Genomic DNA, 8,094 nt, shown 5'->3' with positions numbered 1-8,094 from the left:
CTGTTAGGCATCTGTCAATACCTCCTGGACACACAGTTTGTTGTTGTTTTTCTTTTAATTTGCAAAATGAGGAACTAGAATCTGGGAAAAATACATTTGCTTGAGGGTGAGCCTGAGGGTCCTTGCTCTGGCACACCCTTGAACACAAAACCTCACAAAACTCATTGTGCATTAATTAGTGCAGAAACAAAGACAGATTTAACAAGTACAAAGGTGACTATAAGTTTCCCTTGTCTGCAGAAAGCTAGCTCCTTGGGCGCCAGTGCAGGGTACAGGCCTGATTTGTCAGCCTTGGGCAATACAGGCCACTGGGCAAGGCCAGCTTCTCTAGCTGGCATCTCAGTTTTTCTGGTTCCTCATCAGGGGGCTGTGGTGGCGCAGGCCTTCCATGCTGTGTCGCCAGTGCCAGCAGCTTCGGCAAAAATACTTGAAGCAAACCTGATCTCGACAGAAGAAAGGGCCAGGCTGTGAATTGCAGATAAGACACAGAGAATCTTCTAGATAGGGGTCAATCTGAACCTTCTTGGTAAACTTGGTGGTTTTGATCTCCACAAAATCAGCACTGACTGCTTTCAGGTAACTACGTTGGTTATTGAAAGTCACATGACCAGACCCAGTGGGGTACTTGTGCTTATCTGTGTCAATCCCAGCATACACCACTCCACCAAATAGGTCATTCAAGATGGCAGCCAGAGCCTCAGCATTGAGCATCCCGTGCAAGGCACCAACAAACACCGTCCTGCTTGGATCCAGCCTCTGAGATGGGCTCCAGACAAAGTTGCTGTCAGCCAAGACCCAAGGGATTACCTGCACCTCTTTGCAGTGCATCCTTCGGCTGGACATCTTGAAATAATATTCACTCAGGCCATCTGGGCTCATAAGGTCATGAGAACAAGCCTGAAGCAAGGCCCGGACAGACTTCTCTAGTTCAAACACCAAATACACATACCCTTTAGGCATATTACCTTTGGGAGGACACCGGGGGTGCTTGCCATCCTTACCAGGCCACTCCACGCTCAGAGAGCCAAAAACATGGAAGGTGTTAACCAATTCAGCTTCCGTAATATCCCAAGGAACACCTCCTAAGAACCTTGCATGAGTAGATGGGGTTCTTATAGTTTCGTGGAGGGAGCTGGCCACTCCAGGTACAAGTAGCTTCATTTACAGCTGCTGCCTGCCGGTGTAGTCTAGCTTCTCTCTCTATGCTGAAAGGGTCTTTAGGAGCTTCAAGAAGGTCCCAGGATGGCCACACAGAAGCTCCTGGCCATCTCTTTGAAGCACTGGTTGGAGACGGAGTAACTGCAGCCAGAGCAGCTTGTTCTTGGTCCATTCGGGACCTAACACCCATCTTTAGAGGGTCTCTGGGCCCATTTCCCATCATAGAAAGGAAGGGCAGAGGAGGGGAAATGCGAAGGCTTGAAATCGAATCTGAGAGATGATCTGATCCAGAGCTGAAGCCACTCGTGTCTGAGTCAGAGGGGCTGCTAGAACGGGAGTCCAGGATGGGCCGAGTGTCCAGGCGAGATCCTCTAACTGAGGGTGCTGGGAACTTGTCCAAGTCAGACCCAAGGGGATCCAGAGACAGGAAGCTCAAGGGGGTTTGTCCTAGGACATTTCCCAGTGGATTTTGGAGCATGCTTAATACCGACTGTGTGCTGCTCTGGGCTGAGGAGTCTGAGTCCTGAGTGCTCCAGGGTCGGTCCCAGCCAGTCAGTCTGAGTGATTGCAGGCCAAGGCACAAGCCATTTGCATCTGGGAGGCCACAGGGAGATTCTTGCTCAGAGGTGGGGAAAAGAATCCTGCTTGTAACTGTTTCTTCAGAGTTCTGGAAGTCTGGCAAATGATCATGAATTCCTCGATTTATGGGTGTTGTGCAGACTTTACTGAAGTCCAATGAATCATCCAAAGTGGCATTTATCCTTCGAAAGATACTGGCATTGCTACACATAGACAGTGCAGGAGCATCCTGGTTTTCCCAGCAATCTTTTATTCTTCCCTTTCTTCTTCCTGGCCCCCGCCACCCTCCGGCTCGGGCTCCAGAGGCAATCGAACGTGTGAAGCCACGTGACTTCCCCGGGCTCGGAGAGCGTGCGGCCGGCATGTGAGGCCCTGTGGCTCCTCAGCTTTAAAGGAGCCCGGCCCTGGCCGGCGCCTTCATGGCACGTGGCACCAAGCTCGGCCCCAGCCCGAGAGCTCCCCACACCGCCCCGCACCACACCGCGCCGTGCCAGGCCGCCCGCCGCGCGACGGGGCCTCCCTCCTGACCCCGAGGGGGCGCTCCTCAAGTGACGGCGGGGGCGCTCGCCAGCACGGCAGGCCGCGGCCTCCTCTGCTGCCGCCTCCGATCAGGCTCACATGCGGCGACGACAGCAGCTGTGTGAGGAGGAAGTGCCAGGGACACCCGGGCGCCATTCCGTGCCAGCTGCTCCCGCCTGGACATAACTTCGAGGCCAACTGGCATCTGCAAAAAAAGCGCAGCTCCGAGGCCCCAGCGGCACCCCGCGGAGGGCCGTGGCGCTTTTAAGCCCAAAGTCCTGAGTCACGAGGAGGCTCCCTGCTGCCCCCACTACACACCACAATGCTCCACAAGGCCCAGGACAGTGGGGAATGTGACCGACGCCCCACCCAGGATGCTCACTCCAGAGGCGGTGGCCATGGCGGGCCTGTAGGACAGCCAGACAGCACTCCGTCCATTAGGTGAGGAAGCCCAATTGCCATTCTTAAACAGAGTTGAATCACATTCAGTTTCATGTTCTAGCAGCAAGTGTTAATTCAGAATAAGAATACCCACTCTTGAGCTATACTGACCATAAACAGTGCAAATAGTACTGGCGTCTGTTACCAGCAAGTTCAGTGTATTGGACTGAAGAGGACCTCCTGTTTTACTTAGTTACCAATACTGAGTTGAACTAGATATGCCCCGTTTGTGTAGGAAGCACAGTAATGTTGTTTGATCCAGCTCAGTGTTCTAGCCCTATAGGAAACATAATAGAGTAAAAGAATGCCCATTTCTCAAAAGCAGAGTGTTTTTCTTGTAAGGCAAGATAGGGTTCAATTAACCTTCCTAAATGGAGTTGAATCACATTCAGTGTCAAGTTCTAGCAGCAAGTGTTAATTCAGGGTAAGAACAGCCACTCTTGTGCTGTTCTGGGCATACACAGTGCAAATAGCACTCGTGGCTGTTCCCAGCAAGTACAGTGTATTACACTAAAGAGAAGCTCCTATTCTAGTCAGTTTCCAATAGTGAGTTGAACTCTGTATGCACCGTTTGTGTAGGAAGCACAGTTCTTTTGTTCAGGGCCAGCTCACTGTTCTGGCCCTATAGGAAACACAGAAGAGTACAAGAGTGCCCGTTTCTCAATAGCAGAGTGTTTTTCTTCTAAGCCAAGCTAGGGTTCAATTGCCATTCTTAAATGGAGTTGAATCATATTCAGTTTCAAGTTCTAGCAGCAAGTGTTAATTCAGGGTACGAACAGCCACTCTTGTGCTCTTCTGGCCATACACAGTGCAAATTTCATGCTTTCATTGTTTTTCTCTGCTGAGTAGTACTCCATTGTGTATATGTACCACATATTTTTCATCCATTCTTCCTTTGATGGGCATCTAGGTTGTTTCCAGGTTCTGGTTATTACAAATAGTGCTGCTATGAACATAGCTGAGCCTGTATCTTTATGGTATGAATCAGCATTCCTTGGGTATATGCCCAAGAGTTGGCTGGCTGGGTCTTGAGGTAGTTCGATTCCTAATTTTCTGAGAAACCGCCATACTGATTTCCACAGTGGTTGTACAAGTTTACATTCCCACCAACAGTGGAGGAGTGTTCCCTTTGCTCCACATCCTCTCCAACATTGGTTGTCATTGGTGTTTTTGATCGTAGCCATTCTAACAGGTGTAAGGTGGTATCTCAGAGTCGTTTTGATTTGCATTTCTCTGATGATTAAGGATGTTGAGCATTTCTTTAAATGTCTTTCAGCCATTTGTAGTTCTTGTTTTGTGAATTCTCTGTTTAGCTCTTTAGCCCATTTTTTTAATTGGACTGTTCAGTACTTTGATGTCTAGTTTCTTGAGTTCTTTATATATTGTGGAGATCAATCCTCTGTCAGATGTGGGGTTGGTGAAGATCTTTTCCCAATCTGTTGGTTGTCTTTTTGTCTTATTGACTGTGTCTTTGGCCCTGCAAAAGCTTCTCAGTTTCGAGAGGTCCCATTTATTAATTGTTGTGCTCAGGGTCTGTGCTGTTGGTGTCTTATTTAGGAAATGGTCTCCAGTGCCAATGCGTTCAAGAGTGCTTCCTATTTTCTTTTCTATTAAGTTTAGTGTAACTGGATTTATGTTTAGGTCTTTGATCCACTTGGACTTGAGTTTTGTGCATGGTGACAGATATGGATTTATTTGTAATCTTTTACATATTGACATCCAGTTATGCCAGCACCATTTGTTGAAGATACTTTCTTTGTTCCATTGTATAGTTTTGGCTTCTTTGTCAAAAACCAGGTGTTCATATGTGCATGGATTAATGTCAGGGTCTTCAATTGGATTCCATTGGTCCATATGTCGGTTTTTAAACCAGTACCAAGCTGTTTTTATTACTATAGCTCTATAGTAGAGTTTGAGATCAGGGATGGTGATGCCTCCAAGGGTTGCTTTATCATATAGGATTCTTTTAGCTATCCTGGGTCTTTTGTTTTTCCATATAAAGTTGAGTATTTTTCTTTCCAAGTCTGTGAAGAATTGTGTTGGCATTTTGATGGGGATTGCATTGAATCTGTAGATTGCTTTTGGTAAGATTGCCATTTTTACTATGTTAATCCTACCTATCCATGAGCATGGGAGATCCTTCCATTTTCTAATATCTTCTTCAATTTCTTTCTTTAGAGATTTAAAGTTCTTATCGAAAAGGTCTTTCACTTGTTTAGTGAGTGTTATCCCAAGGTATTTTATATTATTTGTGGCTATTGAAAAGGGTGATGTATCTCTGATTTCTTTCTCAGCCCTTTTATCATTTGTGTATAGGAGGGCTACTGATTTTTTTGAGTTGATCTTGTATCCTGCCACTTTACTAAAGGAGTTTATCAGTTATAGGAGTTCCCTGGTAGAGTTTTTGGGGTCACTTATGTATACTATCATATCATCTGCAAATAGTGAAAGTTTGACTTCTTCCTTGCCAATTTGTATCCCTTTGACCTCCTTTTGTTGTCTTATTGCTCTAGCTAGAACTTCTAGTACTATATTGAATAAATATGGGGAGAGTGGACAGCCTTGTCTTGTTCCTGAATTTAGTGGTATCGCTTTGAGTTTCTCTCAATTTAATTTGATGTTTGCTGTTGGCTTGCTATAGATTGCTTTTATTATGTTTAGAAATGTTCCTTGTATTCCTAATCTTTCTAAGACCTTTATCATGAAGGGGTGTTGGATTTTGTCAAAGGCTTTTTCAGCATCTAAGGAGATGATCATGTGTTTTTTTTCTTTCAGTTTGTTTATATGGTGTATTACATTGACTGATTTTCGTATGTTGAACCATCCTTGCATCACTGGGATGAATCCTACTTGGTCGTGATGGATGATTGTTTTGATGTATTCTTGGATTCGGTTTGCCAATATTTTGTTGAGTATTTTTGCATCAATGTTCATGAGGGAGATTGGTCTGTACGAATGGAGTTGAATCACATTCAGTTTCAAGTTCTAGCAGCAAGTATTAATTCAGTGTAGGAAACCATTCTTGTGCTAATCTGGCCATACACCGTACAAATAGCATTCATGTCTGTTCGCAGCAAGTAAAGTGTATTGGACTGAAGAGAAGCTTCTGTTTTACTTAGTTTCCAATACTGAGTTGAACTAGATATGCCACGTTTGTGTAGGAAGCACTGGTCTTTTATTCTGAGCTAGCTCACTGTACTGGTCCTATAGGAAACACAAGAGAGAGAAAGAATGCCCGATTCTCAAAGGCAGAGTGTTTTCATTGAAAGGCAAACAAGCATTCAATTAAACTTCATAAAAGTGTTGAATCACATTCAGTTTCAAGTTCTAGCATTAAGTGTTAATTCAGGGTAAGAACACCACTCTTGTGCTAATGTGGCCATACACAGTGCAAATAGCATTAACGTCTGTTTCCAGCAAGTACAGTGTATTTGACTGAAGAGAAGCTCCTGTTTTACCTCCTTTCCAATACTGAGTGTAAGTAGATATGCCCCCTTTGTGTAGGTAGCATAGTTCTTTCGTTCTGAGCTAGCTCACTGTATTGCCCCTATAGCAAAAACAGGAGAGTGAAAGAATGCCCATTTCTCAAAAGCAGAGTGTTTTCCTTGTATGGCAAACTAGGGTTCAATTAAACTTCCTAAACGGAGTTGAATCACGTTCAGTTTCAAGTTCTAGCAGCAAGTGTTAATTGAGGGTAAGAACACCACTCTTGTGCTATTCTGGCCATAAACAGTGCAAATAGCATTCGCGTCTGTTCCCAGCAAGTACAGTGTATTGGAGTGAACAGAAGCTCCTGTTTTACTTAGTTTCCAATACTGAGTTGAACTAGATATGCCCCGTTTTTGTAGGAAGCACAGTTCTTTTGTTCTGAGCTAGCTCACTGTAATGGCCCTATACGAAACACAGGAGAGTGCAAGAATGACCGTTTCTCAAAAGTAGAGTGTTTTCCTTGTATGACAAACTAGGGTTCAATTAAACTTCCTAAACGAAGTTGAATCACGTTGAGATTCAAGTTCTAGCAGCAAGTGTTCATTCAGGCTAAGAACAGCACACTTGTGCTATTCTGGCCATACACAGTGCAAATAGCATTCGCGTCTGTTCTCAGCCAGTACAGTGTATTGGACAGAAGAGAAGCTGCTGTTTTACTTAGTTTGCAATTCGGAGTTGAACTAGATATGCCCCGTTTGTGTAGGAACCACAGTTCTTTTATTCTGAGCTAGCTCATTGTATTGCCCCTATAGGAAACACAGGAGAGTGCAAGAATACCCATTTCTCAAAGGCAGAGGGTTTTCATTGAAAGAAAAAACAAGCAATCAATTAAACTTCCTAAAAGTATTTGATTCAATTTCAGTTTCAATTTCAAGCAGCAAGTATTAATTCAGGGTAAGAACACCACTCTTGTGCTAATCTGGCCATACAGTACTTATAGCATTCGCGTCTGTTCCCAGCAAGTACAGTGTATTGGACTGAAGAGAAGCTTCAGTTTTACTTATTTTCCCATACTGAGTTGAAATAGATATGCCCCGTTTGTGTATGAAGCACAGTTCTTTTGTTCTGAGCTACCTCACTGTATTACCGATATATGAAAAACAAGAGAGTGCAAGAATGCCCGTTTCTCAAAAGCAGAGTATTTTCCCAGTATGGCACACTAGGGTTCAATTAAACTTAATAAACGGAGTTGAATCACATTCATATTCAAGTTCTAGCAGCAAGTGTTAATTCAGTGTAAGAACATCACTCTTGTGCTATTCTGTCAATACACAGTGCATATATCATTCGTGTCTGATCCCAGTAAGTACAGTGTATTGGACAGAAGAGAAGCTGCTGTTTTACTTAATTTGCAATTCGGAGTTGAACTAGATATGCCCCGTTTGTGTAGGAATCACAGTTCTTTTATTCTGAGCTAGCTCACTGTATTGGCCCTATAGGAAACACAGGAGAGTGCAAGAATGCCCATTTCTCAAAGGCTGAGGGTTTTCCTTGAAAGGCAAAAAAGCATCCAATTAAACTTCCTAAAAGTATTTGAATCAAATTCAGTTTCAACTTCAAGCAGCAAGTGCTAATGCAGGGTAAGAAAACCACTCTGGTGCTAATCTGGCCATAGAGTACAAATAGCATTCGCGTCTTTTCCCAGCAAGTACAGTGTATTGAACTGAAGAGAAGCTCCTGTTTTGCTGAGTTTCTAATAATGAGTTGAACTAGATATGCCCAGTTTGTGTAGGAAACACAGTTCTTTTGTTCTGAGCTAGCTCATTGTTTTGCCCCAAAGGAAACACAGGAGAGTGCAAGAATGCCCATTTCTAAAGCAGAGTATTTTCCTTGTATGGCACAATGGGGTTCAATTAAACTTTCTAAAAGGATTTGAATCATATTCAGTTTCAATTTCTAGCAGCAAGT

General features: G+C 44.1%; 1 pseudogene; it reads right to left on the bottom strand.

The window, feature by feature from the left end:
• Nucleotides 1–233: 233 nt before the first annotated feature.
• LOC143272810 (cytoplasmic polyadenylation element-binding protein 1 pseudogene) lies at nucleotides 234–2,656 on the bottom strand (annotated as a pseudogene).
• Between the last annotated feature and the right edge of the window lie 5,438 nt (nucleotides 2,657–8,094).

This window comes from Peromyscus maniculatus, chromosome 4 (assembly GCF_049852395.1).
Source record: "Peromyscus maniculatus bairdii isolate BWxNUB_F1_BW_parent chromosome 4, HU_Pman_BW_mat_3.1, whole genome shotgun sequence".
Classification (NCBI taxonomy): domain Eukaryota; kingdom Metazoa; phylum Chordata; class Mammalia; order Rodentia; family Cricetidae; genus Peromyscus; species Peromyscus maniculatus.
The sequence above is the reverse complement of the archived record's forward strand: the minus strand, read 5'-3'. Positions and strand labels throughout refer to the sequence as shown.